The sequence below is a fragment of the Stegodyphus dumicola genome, chromosome 3, assembly GCF_044657685.1.
Source record: "Stegodyphus dumicola isolate Sdum_Otavi_A_Nest chromosome 3, ASM4465768v1".
NCBI lineage: Eukaryota > Metazoa > Arthropoda > Arachnida > Araneae > Eresidae > Stegodyphus > Stegodyphus dumicola.
Genome location: NC_140770.1, coordinates 180,178,138 through 180,200,492, shown reverse-complemented (window position 1 = coordinate 180,200,492; position 22,355 = coordinate 180,178,138). Strand labels below are relative to the sequence as shown.

Below are 22,355 nucleotides of genomic sequence, written 5' to 3'. Positions count from 1 at the left end.
ATCCAAAAATTTATATCACAAAAAATAAAAGTATGGGTGCTTTTGATAAATTTATGAACTTAATAACTTATACATTTGACACTAGTATCCAGTTATTAAGTGTCGTTAATTAGGTCTCACATTTTTATTATCTGTGTTATAAATGTAAACCTGTAGGTAAATTTATCAAGGAGAATTGCTTAATCTTTTCCTGCCATTTAATTATATGATAAAACTATACTTTTACTAATAATTGTATGCGATTTAAATAAAGGCTTATTTTATGAAAATATGGTTTTCATTTTTTATTTTCATCATTTTAGCCTCTATGACACCTTCAATCAAATTATTTAACTCAAATCATTTTTGAGTAAATGAGTAATCATTCGTTTAATTACAACAATTCTGTTATGCAAAATGGCCTAAAAATGCAATGATTTTCTAAAAAGAATAGAAGCTAAATTTCATTTTAAAATGTTTTCCTCTCTATCCGCAGACAACAAAATTCTCATTTTAGTTTATTCATTACATGAAGATATGCACACTCTCTCTTAATTCAGTTGTTGTTAATTGATGGTAGATTGATTTATCCCATTGATCAGTCGATTAATCTGCAATCAATGACAATAGAAATTTTTTAATATTTAAAACTTACTTTTGGTTTTGGTAGTTTTGCGATTAAAGATTTTTCTTACCAGAATTTTATGTTTTTAAAGAATAGGAGGTATATTCCATACTAATTTATAGTCCTATTTAAATAATGACAAAAAATATGAGTATTTAATGGTTTTAAATTGAATTTCTGTTTCTTCTTATAAAGTATTATGGATTATTGGTTTATTACTTTGCAGCTTTAGCGCAAGTCACGGGCTTTTTAATTTACGTTTAATTTTTATTTAGAATATATATATATATATATAATATGTGTGTGTGTGTGTACTGTTTGTGAACACATCTTAGCAAAATTGTAATTTCCCTTATCTTACCATTTTCTCTCGCTGAAAATGTTGGAGATTATTACTTAATATACGTATAACTTTCTGATAGATTTCGAAGATTTATTTTAATATCCGATTCGTGCAGTAAATGATTAACCACATGAAGTAGCAGTTTAAGCAGCTTATTGCATGAGGCGCTGGTCTTTAGGTAAAGCAACTATTCCTTGTTAAAAGAAAGAAAAAAAAGGAATGAAAAAAAGAAAAAAAATCGGAAAATATTTTGATGCAAATTAAAAGTTAAAAAAAAAAAAAATCAAAGTGATTTTTTTGCAATGCGTTTACATGATATAAAAAGGGGAATTCCGATACCTACATACTAAACACTTCACTCTTTTTTGACTCTCTGTATCTCAAGGCAACGGCAAAGTTCTTGATGAACCGGTCTAGGTTATGGCGAAAAGAAAAAAAAAAAAAAGCCTTGTTCATCATCATTCGTTCCGCGTTCGAACGTACTGTGCTTTTTTGTTGAAAGTAAGGGCGAAAGTTACAATCCTGCGCCAATCCTTGACTTCATTTTGTTTCTGTCTGCAGGTTCGGATACGCACGATTACTATTTGATAACCATGTGATTCTTCATGCTTCTTTATGATTTCTTGAAAACAAGTCAGGAGGAAAAGAGGATATATCACGGAATAAATTATTCCTCTGAAGAAGAATCAGAGTGTTGTGGCTTTATTGTGTGCATATTTTACAAAATATTTCATGTGCAAACAAGTGAATTATTTGGATATGTTTGTGAACATTGAAAAGCGGTGTTAGAAAGTTTGGATTCCCAGTGGATTACTCTCGTAAATAAATCAGTGAGTAATTTTTTATGCTTTTTATGAAAACTTATTACATTATTTTTGCAACGATTAAGAAATTGTAGCGATGCATATATTACCAAATACACAGATAAAAATTTCTATAAAAATTAATTAAAAATAATATTAATGTCTCCTTAAATTTTGCAAACGTAATTAGGTAATTAGGAGAGCAGTAAAAATCAACTAAAAATAATTAATATAAGTTTAAAATCACGAGCACGAATCAAGACAAATATCAAAGCAATGAATCCAAAACATGTAAAACAAAACTAAAAAGAAAGTTATTGCATAAATGATATAAAATTATTAAAAAAAATTTGGATTAAAATTAAAAACAAATAAATAATTTTTGATAACTATTTGGTCTTTGTCACAAAGCAGCCAAAAGTATTATTAACACAGCACGATTCTGAAATCTATTAAGATTAATGGTAAAATTAAAGAAATTATTCTGTAAATTGAACTAAAAAGGCGTTAATACAAGATTTGAAGCGTTTAAAATGTTTAAAAAACTTAAAGCTTAGAAATTTCCTTTTAAAATTATATGATGATATATAAAACCTGTAATATATCATCAAAATAAAACTTGCGCCGTCTTGACTCGAAATCAATTACTCAATATACAGAAATTAAAATCTTTTCTAATAAGAGTATAATATATTAATGCAAAATTTACAAATTTTCTAAAAACTAGCAACTTAGGAAACCAAAGTGGCATACTGCAGCTGTTAAAGATTTCACCGTTTTAGGTTTATTTAACACATTATTGTATTTTACTTCCAAATATAAATTTAAATATTTTCATTTTAGATTTCAAAAGAAAAATAACATTTTAATGATATACTACAGAAATTTTATTTGACGATCTAGAACGTAGCTCAATTATAAAAGATCACGATTCTAAAGATCTTTCACGTAATAGTTCATTGTTTTCTCTTCCTATGTTTCTGTTAATTAATTACACCTATTGCTGTTTTGAAATTAAGAATTGTATACATACATATATGTATGCAATTAACGCAAGCAAATTTACTTATAGTTCCAAACATATAAATTCGAAAATGGAATAAATATAATTAAAAATACTTGACTCGCAAAATTGTAGCGACAAAATGAATCGCAAAATCTGCAAAGTAATTAATTAATAAAAAAAACAGATAAAAAATAAATATAATTTGCATAAATCTTAAATCATTAACGTTTATACAGGAAGACACAAATGAAAAATAATGATTCTAAAACATAGAAAACAAAACTGGAACAGAAGCAAATCAGTACGTAATGAGTAGAATACAATAAATGAAGTTAACATATATATAGCTGCTAGAGGGAAAATGACAACATATTTTTACTCGAAGGCGTAATATGATCTAAATTATGTAAGGTTACGTAGTAATCGGAGTTCATTAAAAAAAATTTTTTTTTGAATATTTTCTATATATTTAAATGAATTTGATTAATTTGAAATGCTGTTCCACAACATGTGTGCAAAATTAAATAAGCATATAATCACATAAAAATTTTATAATTTTGCAATCCTCCACTTAAACACTCCAAATAGAAACTCAAATTGTAACATTTCAGTTTTATCTAAACCTAAATAAATGTTCCTAGTATCTCAAAATCTGAAGAAATAGGAGACAGAAATTAAAGTAAATGGAAATGCTATTAAACTCACTCATAGTTAACTCATCTCAATAAGCTCAAAATTAGAAGGATTTCATTTCCATCCCAACGAATATTTACCTTTCCTTTCCTGAGCACTAATTTTTCACGTAGGTTTCATCACTGTTGTACTGAAGACAGAAAACCCAATGTATTGAACCAAACTATGGGAAATGAATAATAAATGATGAGTACAATTTTTATGTAAATATACTGATATCATATCAAGAATTTATAATGAAGCCTATAAGAGGGACCGAAAGAATCTATATAATATATGCAAGATGAGGAATTGCTCGTTGAAGAAGGAGGACATGGTGACGGTTTCTCCCAAAACGATAGAATTTTCCAATTAAGCAAATATTAGTAAGTAAAAACCAATGAGGTTGGTTTTTACTTATTTTGTAGCATATATTATCGTTCATATATTTCCAAATATCTTAAATAAATTTATCCTTTTCTTTCTGTTTATGAAAATGTTTCTGAATAATAATTAATTTTTAGTTTTAGATTTAAACTCAAATGATTTAACATAGTAAATTTCCTTGAGTTTCTTATTCTTAAAAGTGAATGAATATAAAATAAATATTAGCTTATTAAAAAAATTAAATTGTATCTAGCAGAGCACTTTTAATTAATGTTTTAATGTCTAAAGAACTTACATATTGAACATTTTTATATGATTCTTTTGCATTATTCCCCCTTCAAGGCACAACTCGTATTTTAATAAATGGAAATAAATTTTAAAATGTAAATATTGTAAGCTGTAAATAAAAACTTCTGAAGATTCTCAAAACGTTTTATTCTGTTTGAGTGATTTCATAATTTACCTTCCTATTTGAAGAAATTTTTAATTTTTTTTTCAATGTGTTTTTCTGTTTTCTGTGTTGCACCTGTTACTGTCCGAGCTCCGTTAGTGAAACAAAATAACTACGTTTCAACGGAAATACAAAAATCTTTTAAAAATTGTTCAAAAATTTTTTCAACAAAATCTAGTCTAATATTTGCTAATTAGTTAAATCACATAATTGCATCATTTTAATATTTGATAATATAAGTAACAGTTACACCAAATTACAGAGAGAAATTAATTTTTCTAAGTTTTCCTCAGAATTTCTCTGAGAAAGTTTACTTTAGAGTAACTTTCTCAGAGAAATTCTGAGGTATAATAAGTTTTTCATTTAATGTTCTTATTGTAAATATTAACTTTTTCCGAATCTGCACATTAAAAGAATGAATTATGAAAAAATTGACATTCACTTTAAAACTGAGAAGAAATTAAATTTGAAATCAATTAACGATAATCTGTATTTGATCATCTATTCTTAAGAATTACACATTTTAAAAATCGTTTAAGAAACGGTGAGCAGACTGAATCATTTGTCTCTAATAAAAATGAATTTCAAGTATAAAAACGTAACGTTTCTAATTACATTATATATGCTTAAATTTGTAGAAAACGTGATGAACTATGTAGCGACTTATCGCTCTGTCCAATAATACAAATAAAAAGTCCAGAGAAAGGTTGAACTCACCCTTTATTGTCTCAAACTAGGAATACATATGGTCCCTTTCTCTGGCTTACAGAAAAGCCTCTACTTGGGCTTTAATACAAAATATGAAAAATAAGAAACTAATCTAATGCTGAACTAAACTGAGCCACAATTGTATACCATTAACTAACGTAGTTGTCCCTTAATTAAATTAACCATCGAATATCAACAGGCACGTTTAATACGGCCGAGCGTAGTTGGCTTTAAACAATGAAGCAGCTTGACGGCCAACGCACGCCACTTCTTCCTTTAAATACTCATTTCTACCTCATTTACATGTAACGCGTTACTAAAAACGCCATATTGTGACAGGGAATAGTAGGTGGAGAACGAGAATAGACAGTAAAGCATGTTTAAAAATTAAAATAACCTTTAGAAACTTAAAATAACCTCTAAAATCATAGTTATAAAAATGATTAAAATGTATAAATTATCCTCTTTAGAGACTTGCATCAAATGTAAGAAACATTTAACGTAGTTAAATTTCGTATGCATATGTAATTTATATTGTTAAATATATTATATGCAGTTTTAATAATGTAACACATATTTGTCAACGAAATTTTCTTATAGTCAAAATAATAAAAATTTGTAAAATTTGATTGAAATATGTATACTTTGCACTTCTGCATATTCAGTATCAGGAAGACATGAAGGTGTTATGTATTTCAAATATAAAACGAAAGATTTAGATTCAAAAGATTTGCTAATTGTCCAATTATTTTTTTAAAAAAACAATGTTTCTTCTTTTCTCATAAAGAATAAAATAAAATATGTTTTCTTTCCATACGTTTCCTATATAACTACAAGCTCGAAAACACTACTAGAGCATTATATCGTGTATTTGGAAGGTTGATAATACCAAGATGTTATTCGAATAGTTTTGATACTGGTATTCTATAATAGGACTGGCGATTTTTGAAAATGGCGTGAAGGCGCTTTCTATTGTCTGAATGATGGGACACCCATGATTTATACTGGGTGATTCGTTTCTCTCCTTTGAAATCGTGGTAGTTGCAAATGATAGATTTTATATGAAATTATTTGCGTTCGAGGAATTGTTGAACATTGCAGAGGAACTCATAATTTTCAGCCACTTAATTTTTGACAGCATTTGTGTTACACCAGGCAAGTTTGAATTGTGATGAATAGTCAGTAGTCTTCCAGTGCAACACAACTAACATTATCATCAACGATCAGTGATTTGAACACTTATTTATTATGAGATGCATTGGGTGGGTACATCGCATGTCCATGATTACATTGCGATGCGCCTTCATTCATCAAACCGGTAATGACGTTACTAGATTTTTAAGTCATATATGCCCTAAAGAAGAGATATACGTAAGATATTCTAAATTATATCTGTTCCTTCTAAACCATTGTATTTATCATGTAATGTTGTCCTTCTTTTTATAAAGCATTCTATAAGAATTTATATATTTAAATACATACCTAATCTTCACAATTAAAAAATTCTTTAGTAGTCATCAGATAAAATATAGTTTCTTTTGTTGGAAGAGAAATGTTAATTTTTACTCGTTTTCGTCAAAGGGAAGAACAATTACAAGTAATATTTTATTTCTCGAAGCGCAGCCGAAAGGAATGAAAATCAACGGCCATGTGAGAAATACATTTTTAGCTTGAAATATCAAGCTGGATTTTAAATAAAAGATACACATAACACAAAAATTTACGTAATATAAAGCCAAACGAACAACATAAACTTATGCTAAATATTGTAGAACATGTTCATATAATTCAATTTTAGATATAATTCATCACCGATAAAATGGTTAAATAATGCAGAAATACAGTTAGCAAACTTACAGTCTGTTGCTTTGTAAAACAGAGAAGCAAAGAATTCTTTAAAAAATCTGCTCTGCTAGTTATGCTTAACTGTCAGTTCATGTCATTCAGAAACTAACCCATTTTATGACAAGCTTATCTTCAAATCTAAAAGCGAGTTACATACAAAAGTCTGAAATGCCGCCAGAAAATATGTCAAAATATACAATATGAGCAACACTTTAAGCTATTTTGTTAGCAAAAGCAAAAAATGCTTTATTCGCTTCTCTAATCTCAACCACTTCCCAGGCGAAATTCAGTTCTATCCCTTCAAGTTTTTCCTCAGTATTTTTTAGCTGCAAGATTTTTCTGTTTTTTTTTTTTTTTTTTTTTTTTTTATCAAAAGCATTTTATCTCTTCGCTGCTAGACCTTTTGGAATCTCTGTTACTGAACATAATTTAGGTTTCTAAGCTTTTAATAGGTTTAAAAGTCACGTTCTTTTATCTGCATAAAAGAGAGTATTCAAACAATCTCAACGTGCATACACATATTTATTAAGAGTGATACAACAATGACTGCTCAATAATGGTTTATCATATAATAAAGAACTAAAATTCGATTATTTGCAAATAAAGATCTTTGTTTTTGATGACTGTTTTGCATTAAACTTTAAAAACATAGCATACTAAAGCTAATTTAACAGAATACTTCATTTTACGTTAAAGTAAGGGTAAAATTATGTTTAGGTGCCATATTGCAATTTAGTGTTTCAGGTATAAAAGAGGTTTTGACTAGTCTTAGTTCTTCATAGACAGCTGGCAGAGAAATTCTTATTCTTCCATAACTATACATAATATAATTTATCTTTCACCATTTATCATTCATTGAAGAAAAATAAGAAAAACACTTGTAAAAGAGAAGTCCATGTCCATAGACGATTCAGAAACCATAACTAATGTTCTTAATCGGAGAGGCCCATAACGCAGCCTAGTGGTTGCTGGTTCCAATTTTGATGTCCATCAAGTTAGTTTTAGGCTTGAACATTTCAATTAGTTTCGATGCTAGTGCCTGTGTTGGAGTCTTTACAGAGGAATACTATATACAGGAATTCTGTTTGGGACGGAGCTGACAGCTTCTAGCGGTCTTTGTTAACCTGGAATGAGAGCATAGAGACACCACAATGGTGACTGTGAAAACCCTTGCCAGCACTTACAGAGTATCCTCAATGGCAAGAGGCCCATAAAGCTCTTACGCAAATCGCAGATCGTCGTTTTAACAGCAGAGAAATATCGGCTTTAATGTCGCGCCGAAGACGGAACGATTTGTCCACCCCCTAAAGTAAAAACTGTGATGGTTGTATAGCATGCTGGCTATTAGCGATAATAACGCTGGACGTCATGAATTCTACCTGGATTTAAATCCCGAAAACAGGCTGGCGGAATGAAAAGTTTCATGGTTTGTTTCATATGGAAGGTGAGTGCGAACCATTTTCCCTTAAAAAGACTTCGAAGAATGCATCTGTTCCCTTAGGCAGGTACCACTTATGTGTTTTTTCATTTTTCCCAGGCAAACACACCTAATTTATGACATGAAAATTCAGAACCAAATATATCTTATGAAGTAAGAATCAGAAACGAGGATGGCCACTGTCTCGTGAAAGCTCACTGAAGAAAGAAGTTAAAAGAAGAAAGCCCACTGGTTCGTAGAAGCACAAGTGAAAATCTGTTATAATTTGAAATACCAAAGACAAATGAATCAAATGAACTAGCCAATCGGAATTGTATATGGTGCGTTACAATAGGAAACCAATCATACTACATCAGGAGGAAACGTTATAGAGAAATAATAAATTAAAATAATCAAAAATGTGAAAATAAGAGAGATAAAAAATGTGAAAATACGTGTATTGTCTTATTTGTAATTCAAACTAATCCCACTTATAGTGCATATCATTGTGGTGTTGGTTATGAGCTAGGCGACGACGATATTACGCATTCCAAAATAATGATCATTTGCATATAATATCCACAAGAAAGTATTTTCATCGATGGCTTGTTAAGTGCCGGTAACCACAGCCCGTCTGCTGAGGTTTAACCTAAGTTTGTTGTTAATGAGCAGTAATTAACACTGATAATAAGAATTAAAAAATAAATAAATATGATGTGAAGAAATTAAATGAAATAAATCAGCATACCTGTTTGGAAAAAGGTCTTTTTAATTCACATTTCATTTTTTGTATTCAAAACACATTGACATACCTTAAAATAATACTCAGTTCTTTATTCGATTCTTGGACATTAAATGTTTTGATTACCTGCTACAACTCGACAGTCCAAAACTGATTTTAAAGGCTTCTGCATGTGAATTTCAAGTAACACTATGCCTCAAATTTTCACAGATTTTATTTTATTTTTGTAGTTCTGCAAAAGCTTTCATTTAAACATTAATTACTAAAAAAATTAGCCTAAAGCACTTTTAAAATGCTCCAAGTATCACAGACATTTTTCAAAAGAAAGGATGAAAATTTAGTAAAAGAAGTCCCACTCAAAATTTCAGATTAGAGTTAATACCTTGAAGAGATTTCCATCAATGTTTTTAAAGTTAAAAAATGTAAATATTAAAATCGCAGAGTCAAAAGGAAATTGCATTTTGATTATGATATGCAGGTTTCAATTTAGCTACTGAAATAATTTTAAGTTCACTAGTTATGATAAGCCTACTAGCTTAATAACTAAAAATTAGTTCCTCAGAAATTAAATGTATGGAACATAGAATCAAAATGTTCGAAATGGCAAAACCAAAATTCTGTTTTTCCATGAAAAATTAATAGCCTGTGTCAAAAGTAACTGAATATTTTACGTTCCTGGATCGCTTGTAATAATTACATTCCTGGAATAGCAGTGCTTTCCATTTTGCTAGAACTTGAAACCATGAGCATGAACCTTATGAAAGTAATAAGCAGCTCTGTGAAGTGCTTGCTGAAAGAACTATCTCTGTATGAAAGAAATTAAGTTTTTCGTGAAGTAAATCCATTTTATTTTATTGTCAATTTTCTTTTAATATAGCATGAAGGGAACTGTTTCATGAAAAATTGTTGAAAGTGCGAAATAAAACGGAATGTTTTCGACACAAAAGTTAACTTTAATCAGTTAAATATCTTCCATTGGGTGATCTTCCTTTCTGGTAACTTTATGATTCCGCGCTCATAGAACTTCTGAAGTTTATCAGCAAAAACCTCAATCAAATGGGATTTGAAGTCCATGATATTATTGAAATTTTTACCATTGAAGAATTTTGAAAACTTGGAAATAAATGAAAATATATTGGTGCAAGTTCGGGGCAATATGGAAGATGCAACATCACTTCCCAGCCAAGCTCCAATAATTTTGTACGTAATAAACTATCCCTTGATGAAGAAATAAATTATTTAAAAGCAATAGCTGTTGACAGGAGCTTTGCACCCAACATTATTAATGAAGCGGTTAAAAAAATTATCACTTTAACACACTAATAGGCACACTCTTGTTTTAGGAGATTATAAAAATTATGTTGTCATTCCCTTCTTTCCATCAATTAGCTATAAAGTTGCACATATTTTACAGAAATTTAACTTTCGGGTCGTTTATTCTACCATCAATAAAATTCCGCATTGTTCCATACTCAAGGACCCCATTCTGGATATGAATTTCTGGGGTATTTATAGGATTCCTTGGCAGTGTGGTTCAGTTTACATTGGTCAAACTAAAAGAGCCTTAAAATTTCACTCAGGGAACATGAGGCATATGTTACAAAAAAGGAAACACAGAAGTCTTCTGTTGCCCAACATTGTTTGTCCGAAAATCCCACTTTTAATTTTTCTGCTGCCAAAATTATTCAAAAAAACATCTTCCATCCGAGAACTGGATTTTCTAAAGGCATTTCACATTCAAAAAAATCTTTCTTTTCTAGCCTTTTTTATCCTAGAAGAAAAAAAAAAAAATCTTTCTTTTTTTTCTTCTAGGATTCTAACAATCCTAGTTCCAATTCATCTTTGCCTTCGGCTTTTAAATAAATTATGTTTTAGTTCTGGTTTCATCAACAGATGGCGCCACTGGCTTATTTTCTGTCCAGGCTTTCTTATCTTATCTAATCATTATATACTGTCTCGTTCATTTGCGCTGTTGCAGCTGAGGATTGTGGTTCGGGGAAAACCATCGAAACTAGTCCTGTGAAAGTTTTAAAATATAACGCTGATTTTTGTTGTTTGACTTCTGAATTAGTATTTATTCGGCGTGTTATTGTGTCTTAATTCTGAATTAGTATTTGTTCGGCGTGTTATTGTGTCTTAATTTTGTACGTATTGCTAAATATATATGAGGCCTTGCATTTTCATAGAGGAATACGATTCCTTTGCGATTTGCTAAATCTGGCCATTTCTCTTTGATTGCTTCCTCAAGCTTCATACTTTGGCGGCAGTAAATATCTGAGTCGAATGTTTGGTTGCTTGGAAGCAACTCAGAATACAATTTGTTTTATAATACCAGAAAACTGGCTGTATAATCTTTTTCTGAGGCAATTTAGCTTTAGATGTGATTCGTGCTGATTCATTATGCTTGGATCATAATTGTATTCGGTTAGTTTTATTACAGATGATCTATTGTTCCTCAAAAATGATGATTCGTTTTAAAAAAGGGTCGATTGCATTACGTTTGAAATGCGTTAACCACAATATTGTTTCTTTGTTTTAAGTAAATTTGTTTCAGTTCAAGCGATCCAGCGTACCCAAGTATCGAGCTTTCTAACTAGTCCAAGACATTTTATGTGATTTTCAATTGTTCTATGTTACACATTTAAAATTTCGCAATCTCTCGCAATATGACGATTCGACTCAATTTAATTCTAAATATTTCATCGTCAACTTCAGATGGACGGCCAGAACATCATCTTCAAGTGAAAAATTACCGAAACGAAATTGTTAAAACTAATTCTGACACATCGTACTGTTAAGCAGTCAACACCATAAACTTCTTTGCGAAGCATCTTGTTACCGTGAACTTCTTGACTTGAAAACTTCACGATTTAGGATCACAAGATCCTCACGCGCTTTCTTGTCTTTATGAAAATAAAGGTGTAAGCTATATAGAATTTTTTTTATTTTTACAACGCATGTTTAAATTCTCCGTAACAACACAGTTGTAAATAAAAATACACAGAACATTTTTCTATAGCAATCTAAAAGTATCAGCTGTCAAATCTCGAAAGAAAAAAAATATAAGATTAACAGGAGAATAAGAAAACGAACAGAAAGCTGTCTATTAGTGCAAACCGAATTTAATTTCTTGCCAACACAACACTTGGTGATACTGGAATTAATATTATCTAATTTAAATAGCAAACATATAAAATTGTTATAGAATTATTAATTAATGTTGTGGTTGTTCCAAATGACAAGGCACTTGCAAAGTGGTTAAGTTTTGCAAAATGGTTCATGTGGAATGGTTGGAGACATTATTTTTGGACGCAGGAGTGATGAAAAATTAGCAACACCTTAGCCAGGGATCGAACCGCAAACCTCTGAATTACGCCCTGAGCGTGCAGACCATTACATCACGAAGGCTCGCTAAGAAGGAGGATAAAATATGTTATATGCACCCCCTTTTAAAAGGCTACTGGGGTTTATTTAGGCGACCCAGTTGCCAAATCCTGGGTGAGAAGAAACATGATCCAACACCCTTTTAGTTTGGGCGCCACTGTAGAAACTTAGGTATTTTTTAGAAGCAGGCAAGATGAGAAATTAGCAACGCCTTCGCCGGGAATCGAACCGCGGACCTCTCAATTACGCGCTGAGGACCTCTAAATTACGCAATTAGGCGCTATATCACTACACAACGAAGGCTCGCTAAGAAGGCAAAGGAAATACTTTTATATGGTCAATACTCATCGTCATTCAGTAGCTCACAGGCCAGCGATTCAAATGCACGCGAGAGAATGAGGAAATCCTGTCCGAATTTTTATGGAAATAATTGAATAGTTTATAAGGTATTTTCTCCCTCCTTTCTGCATACCTTAATGGTGTAACGGTAGCATACTCAGCGCGTATTCAAAAGCTGTAGACTCGAGACCCAGTAATGGCATTGTGCATTTTTCATGTCTCCTGCTTCCAAAAAAATACTCAATATCTCTAGAGTGGCGCCCGAAGGAAAAGGTGGATGATGATGTTTCACCTCAAGGATTTGTCGAGTGGGTCTGCTAATCCCCTTCTCCCTTTAAAAGAAGAAGTATATAAAGTATTTTCTCCCTCCTTTCTGCATGTCTTCGTGGTGTAATGGCAGCACACTCGAGAAGTCCAGGTTCGAGCCCCATCGATGGCACTGCACAAATTTCATGTCCCTTGCTTTCCTCCCAAAATAAAACTTACTATCTCTATAAGTTAAATCTATTAAAATCGGTCGTTGTTAACCTTCAAATGTCTTTCAACTATATCGTGTCATTAAGAAAAATGTCTTCCAGATCAATTACTGAAGTTTATTCAATAGAATACGCAGGTACGCTTTAAAAATGCTTTTCTTCAAACACAAAACCTCGCGTGCTTTGTTTTAATCAGTTAACCAATTAATCATCAAAAAGAAAATAAAACATAATGTTCCAGGAATCTTGGTTGTGGCACGCTTGTTGATCCCACCGAAAAAAAGCCTAGTAACAAGCAAATGCAAAAAATAACAGAAGTCTTTTGCGACGATAAAACTGTAACATTTTAGCTAAATGAATTCATCATTGCTTTACTTCCTATTAAGTGGCTACCAAAAACATAAAATACAAAAATGTACCAAATAGAAATCTGATCTCAAGAGATCGAGTACATGATTTTGCATTTCAGTTGCTGAAGCGGTCGGAAACGGGAAAAAAATTAACATACGGTTTCCTGTTCCATTTATCAGTATGTGTTTTAATTAATTAGCTACATTTCGTTTTCGGTGCGATCAGTTGTCCTAAAATGTTATAACGTTCGTCAAATTTTTACGCTTAAATCAAGATTCGTTTTTTAAATAGGGTGAACAATTTCATTTCTCCGTTAGTTTTACTATGAAATATGTGATGTATTTTTTAACGCTTCTGTTTTCTTTGGTTAAATATTAAATGGTTAAATTAAAGGTGCATTTATTTTATTTTCATTATTTAATGAACTGAAACGCGTAAGATGGAAAGATAATTTCTGCATGATTTTAAATAAATGGAGTTGGATTTTGAATTAGTTTATACTCCTCGATAATAATTGAAGTTTTAAATTTTTTAATAAAAATAATTTAAAGTTTCGCTTTGTGACTGAATGTGCCTATGGTAGAATGATACTTTTGTAAACTGGATTTTTACGTTTTCAAATAGCATGCTGAATATTAATAATTAAAATTTAATATTATTTTTTTCTTTGGAATATTTCAAACATATACCTTCTACATTAAATGCAATGCAATTATATGATATCGACAAGGTACTATTAAATAGAATAAGTTAAAAACATTTTAGATCACCCTTTATATAAATTGCTTTTGCTTCGAAACATGTAAGATAAACTAAAATTTAGGTATTTTTTTTGTTTAAATTACCTCTCATTTCGTATGTTAACAAATTTTATGCTACTGTTGCGTGCGTAAGTGTTCGTAATAGACGGAATGCACACAAGTCCAGATGATAGGTTGATAAAATTTATTTAGCAAAAGTAACGCTTCAGTGTTCTGGAACGTTCCACAAAAATGCTAGTACAGGTGTTCACAGTATCACAGACTACAATCAGTAGTTACATTTTACTACTACTAAGAACGTTAAACACAACGCAGTGCAAAGGGCATAAAAAGAGGAAGCTAACCCGGAGATATTTCAAAACTCCGAACTCACGCTGAACTAACAACTCGCAACAGCAACTGAAGAACTGATGTTCTCTCTTTTCTCATATAATACTTACCTGATCACCGAGATACTTCTAGTAATTTCTGCTTCTTGAAATTAATTGAAGGCATATGAGGGCCGAGTATGGTTTCAGCTGCGCTTGAAATCAATTACCGTTATTTAATTACAATATTTACAACGGCGATACAGGGACAGAACCAAACGGTCACCAAATGGGTCACCACGTTTGGCGACGAAAATTAATCGCCAAAGCTATTGCCAGATTGGCGAGATATCGTCAAGTTTAACGAGATGGCTATTTAATCAATGTTAAATAGACTTGCTCCTGTATTATTATTTTTACGGCAGAGCATCATTTCTCTTAACTTTCCATGTTATACTATGCAGAAAAAATGCAATAATTTCAGATATAACTGCACTAAAATTATCTATGTATGTACAGAATTCGTAAGACTAACATACTTTTAAATCAGTAGCGATTCTTGCCGGAAAATGCATCAATTTTTTTTTTTTTTTACTTTATAGCAAAGAACGTGGATATAAGTAACTATACGTTTAGTTAGAGAAAGAAATAGTTTTGTTATGAAACTGCACCATATAATCATAACAAAAGAAAATAAGCAAAACGACATGGTCATTAATTAGTTATTGCCTTAACTAACAGTTTTCATGCTTTTAAAAACTATCAATTTTTAGACAAAAGTTGCATCAAATATTGGAAACTTCTGTTATTTTATAAAGAAAAGCACATATAATTTTCTCAGATATTGTTAAATCATAAGTTCTTTCCTTCTTCCATTCCGCACTCCTCCCCATCATAGTCTTTGATTGGGTCCTCTAATTCCCAGTCGTCCTTTAAAAAGGGGTGTACATAAGATAGTATCTCCCAACGTTTTTCATGCCTTCGTGGTGTAATTAAGAGCACATTCGATGCTTATTCGATATGTACAGGGTTCGCGTTGCGGCTAATTCAAAAGAAATGTGTCTGTTGCTGCGTAATTTAAACAGAAAAATAAACGCTTATTTTTCTCTTTAGTCATATTTAGTTGCTAACGGAAATTTGTTGAGACATTAGGTACATTTTTGGAAGCAGGATGAGCAACACTTTCGCCGAAAGTTGCTGGAAGGCATGCTAAGGCGGTAGAAATACCTTATAAATTTAATTAATCATTAACTATCTCTTCAATAGTAATTGAACCAAATACTGAAAATTTCTGTCACTTTACAAAGCAAATAACAGAGATGTAAATTTCACTTGATTCTCCGTAATATTTTTCGGCTCACCAATGACTAAATCTCTGAACTCTGATAGTTCTGTACGAGGTTCGAATCTAGCGAATAGGCTGGCTGCATGGGCATTTTCGTAGTTTTCCCCATGTGTACGGGTATACGAGCCATTTTTCTCTAGAGAGTCCTCCACAACGGCATCCCTTCCCTTAGGCAGATAGTCTTCGAGACTTTTTATCACCTAAACCAAACAAAACCGTGATATTTTTTTATACCTCTAAACCAGTAATTATCTATTCGATAGAAATTGCCTCAAATTTTGGGATTCATGAAACATGTAACACAGACACTTTTGTAATTAGCTTTACTTCTTCTTGAAGTATTTCTGTTACTAAAACTGGACTATGTAAAAAGGAAATGAAAAGAAATGATTTATTTTATTTCTTTAAAATATTGCTTTGTAAAATGTGTAATCAAAAATAGAATAAAAGTCGAAGGATTGTAAATTTTGAATAACAAAACTATTTTGGGGTTTCATTTATTATGCATAAAGGTTATTACTATTATTATTTTATTGCACATGGGTACTGTCATTTTTTATGCATGGGTTATTAATTTTAACGTAATCTGAGGAATTTAAAATTATAATTCTGTTTTTAATGAAACTCCGTTTGCTTTAAAACGAAACACATTAATTTTACCATGAAACAGAGGTTTCTAAGCAAGAATATATGTTTTAAAATTGTTTTCACTGTCTGTTCAAAGTACTAAAGAAAGCAAATGAAAAAATAACTTCATAAATCTAATTAAAGTGTTTAAGAAACATAATTTCTTCCTTAAGAATAAAAATAATTTCAGCATGCATTTTGAATATACTCGTATCTTCAAAGTGCACGGAAGTAAAACTTTTTTATATGTAAGCACTTGAAAAGAAACTCAAAATGAAGAGTTGAATTTAAATGATACTCAAAGAGCAGTTAAATATTCGCAGTTAATACCAAGGAATTTAATTATTTAAGCAGAAAAACGCTGTATTGAAGTACAAAATAAAATGTAAATAAAATTATAACTTTAGGGTTAAAATATCGATTTAGCTATGATTTTTTTTTCTTTCTATGTCTAACATATTATTTAGAACATTAAAATAAATCCTCTTTTAAGCAGGAAATAAATGTCTAAAATATAATCATTAATTCCTTATGTCCATTGCTTTTTTTCAAGCTTGTTTCTAAAAATATTCACAGGAAAGAAAATATATAGCATTATTGTTAAATAATAAAGAACAGAATTTAATTATGCTCAAGTGGTTCGAGAAACAGATGGCTGAAATACCTATCTGAACTCGAAGAAATTTGCCAAAGTGATGACTCGGAACTAAATTTCAGTCTGTCATGTTCTTACCTCTGAAATATAAAATTAACTTGTCAAGTTCAGTTAAATTTGTTGCTGCAATTTACGCCTCATGAGAGATAAAATAAAGAAACTTTAGGTTCTTCTTTGAAAAAAGGCGTCAAATAATGTTGAATACTTGAACGTCAAGACCACGAAAACTTTATCCTTTGTGTCTGCACTTTACGTGGGAAAATTCTTTAACAAAGTTTTATGTGTGTTGTTTAACGCATGTAATTTTAGTTCGATATTTTAAGACAGCACAAAGCGCAGAGGATGTACGTAAATGTTTAACAATATCTTCTCAGTGTTAATAAAAAATTGTGTACAAATATTCTATATATGTGCAATGATTTAGAAAATTAAATGTATTGAATTGAATACGAATTCCTTTTTTTTTTAGCCCCATAGTAGCGTTAGTGCCGAATGCGCTATTAAACCTCGAAACGGCATTATGCGTCGAAACATTTATATGCGTTATATCACTTTCCAAACTGTCGACAAGAAATATTATCGCCCTGTGTTATATTTAAATAAATTGAATAATGAAAATTCTGCATAAATGTATGTATGTTTCTCACACTGTGAACAAACATTGATACAATAGAGCCATTAAATTTCGAATCATGTAATCTTCCCCTTCGAACATGGGACCTGGAAGAAAGAATTTAAAATTCGAATTCTTCAGTTGAGAATTTTCAGATAATAGAAAAATAACTACAGCTCAACCTATATGGTTGTTAATCACTCACATTCAACTTAATTAGTTTTATAAATACATTACAGTAAACTGTATTTTTAACATTTTCTGAGAGGGATTAATAAAACTAATTATTATTGTCCGCGAACAAATTTCATCTGACTATGGTGACAATGATAATTAACTTTATTAATAAACCTCGGGAAGATTTCGCGAAGTTTAATGATAATTGTTAATCAGATCATTGCAGAAATGAGATAGCAAATCATTGTTGCAACAACAACATCATAGTAAACCCTGCAGCCGAGAAAGTACTTTTGAACCATTAATGTGAATCACAGGAAGAATCCAATGCACGAAGGCTGATTAAAAATAAAAATTAAAATAGCTGTAAACTCCAGGTAACTTTATCGAGCTCAGAATGCAATTACTTATTGAAAATTATGTAGGAAGTGAAAGATTCTCTTCGATGTCACTTTGATATGGAATTTTGTTCCGTTATTTATGATTTTTAAATTAACCCAGATCAAGAACTCGTATCAGGTTTGGGCCCACCTACAGCCGAGCGGCGAAGTCGCTGAACACTGGTAGTTCGGTTCAAAGTTCGAATTCCGCGAACGGGCTGGTTGCATGGACATTTTCGTGTTTTTCCCTATGTAACGTGTCTACGTGTCAGTTTTGCCATAATCGCATAAAACAAACCAAACTCATCAAGTTTGAAAATACGCTGGTAACGACCAATTTTGAAATAGAGGGAAATGTGACAGAAACTGCGCTACAATACTTCTAAGTGGGATTTTGTTCTGTCCTGTCCGAAAGCGGTTATATTTAGAGATACGGTTATACATTTGGATATCTGAAACAACAAGGTTTTACAAGTTATCTGTGTTTCTATTTAAGTTTCAACTTGTTCTGAAATTAGTCTGATGAAATTTGAGTCGATCTAAAATGTGAACGTTCGTCTATCTATGTATTTATCTTCGATGCGTGCAGGTAGAGTATGTGGCATGAGAATTTACAGCAGGTTAGGTTCTATGTTAATATAATTTGCTACACGTCAAATGAAACACGCCAAATGAAACAAATATCTCCATATTATTTTTCATCTTTAATGCGAATGAGACACTTTCTCTTCGAGCTGCTAAGTTTACTAAATAGAACTAGGATGCCTCGTGCTCAAATGCCATTGAAAATAGTTATCGCTGTGCGGTTTTCTTCGCATGCTGCGTTAACACTAGACGAATTTTCAAAAAACGTTGCTCATGAAGGACTTTGTCCAATGACAGTGATTCTCGGCTTTCGGTCATACAGCATCGTACTAAAGCTATTGCTATATTTGGAGTCGCTGTTGGTTTTTCCCTTTCCTCTACTCGAAAAGCTGCTCTGATGAAAACAACAATATTTAATTTGATAATAAACTTGCATGGATGCACTTTGACTACAAAATGCGCAGTGATGCCATTATCTGTCTTTCTTCCCAACGCAACTTTTAGTAAAATATTTCTTCTCTCAAAGAGCACAACTCAAACGAGTTGTTTCTCTGCATACAGATAGTAAACTTTTAAAAATTTAATTTAGAATTATCAAAACGACCTCCCTTGACAAAAATTAGTAGGACAAAATTAACAAAAATACAGACTAGAATTGACAAAAAGACTAGAGGACCATAAATCTCCTCTTTGCATCCAACAAAACAAAAGAAAATATTCTGAAAAATAGTTCATATACGAAATGATTTCTGCATGTACTCAATATATACTATCTGCACATACAATCAAAATAATGCTCTTTGAATTTGTGTACATAATCAGGCTATATAAATGTATTGTTATATGTATTAATATGCTATATATTTACCTTTGTGTTATGTATTTACATTTACGTTCTGTATTTACCATTATGTTCTATATTTAGCGTTATGTATTCGAGTACGAAAGGCACCATACGTCACAATTATATTTTAACCCTCTGTAAAAATCGTAAATATGTCAAAATTCTTCAAAAATTAATAATGTTCAAATAGACATAGATACCATTGGTAATGAGGACAATACCCACATTACCAATGGTTAAACAATGGTGTCATCTGTACTACAACCTGAACCTGCTTACAGATAGCTCTAAGGCAGAACCAGGTACAGGCTGCTTCTTTTGACAATATTTAATTGAACGGAGCCACACCTGGACGGAACCAGGATGTCAAACGTACAATTAAGGCAACAATGCAATAATAAATATTACATTACAAGCAACATAAACAATAATTGTATTAAGAAACTTAAAACAGATCAAATGCAAGTCAATTAATGAGTGCACAAATTTATAAATTTAGAAACAAAAAGGATCATGGTCTTATACTGTTTACATTACATATACTACGTAATATGAGTACGTAAGGATCTAATTTGTCATAATGAACGACTTTAGGCTTAGAGTTCGATGACTTACGGATCCGAACTTAGCCGTTACGGATCGTTCAAGCTGTTTAGGACACCATCCCAAGGTGACTGTAGTTTAGAACCGAGACCTTTCCGTCGAATCGGATTTCACAACCATACCTTGTCTCCTTCGTTGAATCGATGTCCTATAGCTGTCGTGTCGTATCGGGTCTTCATCTTCTCCGTCGCCAAGCTGACTCGCTCTCGAGCAGAATGGTGCATGACTTCAAAACAGGCCTGGAGATCTTAAATGTCTTTCTCAGGCGATGAAGGCGCATCCGGAGGGCGACCAAACAAAAGCTCGCAAGACGACGAAGGTCACGACCGAAGGGAAATAGCGGTAGTCTCGTGAAGAAGCATCAAAATCCTCATTTGGATGTTTTTCAATCAATTATGCTATTCCTCGGTTAGTTAAAATATACCTATCATGAAATAAACCATATAACATCTCAGCTGCTTGTTCAATAAGATCACTTTGATTGGGGTTGTCTTCCAGTTCATCATTAGTTTCTATGTCAAATATCATATCCAAAGCTTTGGCGATAATGAGACACATGCTCATTAAGTCCAATGAGATTGAATTTGTCCTGAATATAATCATTATCAATTTCACAAAAGAATTAATTAATTACCTGATAACCCACAGAACCAAGAAATCCATAATACTTCCTCAGAAGAACTGATTTCTTTGCTCCCCGGGAATCATTTTTTGCTGTTTAAAAGGAAACTATATTTCGAAGGAATATTCTCTAACCTTCTGGTTTCACCCAGACCAAACTTAGATGAGATCTCACCGATGTTGAAGTCTCTTTAATGCTGTGAGAACAAGAGTAATTGCAAAACTAAAAAGAGTTATGAGATTAATATTTGTGTCGTGCTGCATTGCACGGGGAAATTCAACGGTTTTAGTTATAATTCTACTAAAAATATCTAACTAAATACAAAATTCGCAACACTATATATTGTTATTATATAACTATATCAAGCATGACAGTGTTCTACTTAAGCTAATGAGTAACACTGTGTGCTACTATATACTGGATATAAATTTATTGGACTGTACGTACAGCAGATGTAATTAACAATATTGGCAATGATGTCCACGTTTTAGTTATATAATATCATTACTGTGCTATGTGTCGCGAAATTGATTCATATAAACTTTAATTTACATTTAATTTTATTATTTATTTATTTTTCCTTTTTTTAATAAAATTTTCTACTGAGATCACATTAAATTTCGCATGTCTTGACCTAGGATCAGTCTTATCAGGAAGGTGTACTGTTATTTTCTCTGATCTCGAGATTCTGCTTGGAACCAATACGAAAAGAATAATGTTCTATAATTATGAGGCAGTTATTATGTTACTCTCATATCCTGAGTGCATATTCAACGCATTTACACAGCCATGATGGCATTTGTCGCAACTGCGCAGCGATTAGAACATCATAGATCACCTGTGACTGTAGCTGATGAACTTTTGCAGCATACTGAGATATCATCGACTGAATGATTTATCTCAAATACATAGCCACTGCTCTAGGCCAATCATTCTATGAGTTGTTACTGTCGTTCACGGTGGTTACGAAAGGCACTAAATTGTGTAATTTCCGCAAATCGAGCAAGTTGAAATGGACGTTAAATCATATTATTTCACCATTGCACGACGTGTTACTCTATAATAAATCGACTTTTGTAATTGCAGTTTCTTGTTTTGTTGCTCTTCTAATAATTTTCCAGTAATGTAAGTTACAAATTTGAAGAACTCTGTCATTTTGTATGAGGTCATAATAGATTATTAAGCGTCAGCTTACCACAATGTTATTTTTTTGCTCAGAATCTGAGAATTTTGAGAAAATAGAAAATTAACCTTACTAGGATTAGTACTTATTATCTAAAAGACTAAATAAAAAAGCTGGTATCTCC

At 31.5% G+C, this 22,355-nt stretch overlaps 1 long non-coding RNA gene across 1 annotated transcript in view; it reads left to right on the top strand.

The window, feature by feature from the left end:
- Positions 1–1,458: 1,458 nt before the first annotated feature.
- LOC146998222 (uncharacterized) overlaps positions 1,459–22,355 on the top strand; it is a 720,447-nt gene continuing 699,550 nt past the window's right edge. The window contains exon 1 of the long non-coding RNA XR_015040042.1: positions 1,459–1,777. This is a non-coding gene — a long non-coding RNA (uncharacterized LOC146998222). The remainder of the gene's footprint in view (positions 1,778–22,355) is intronic.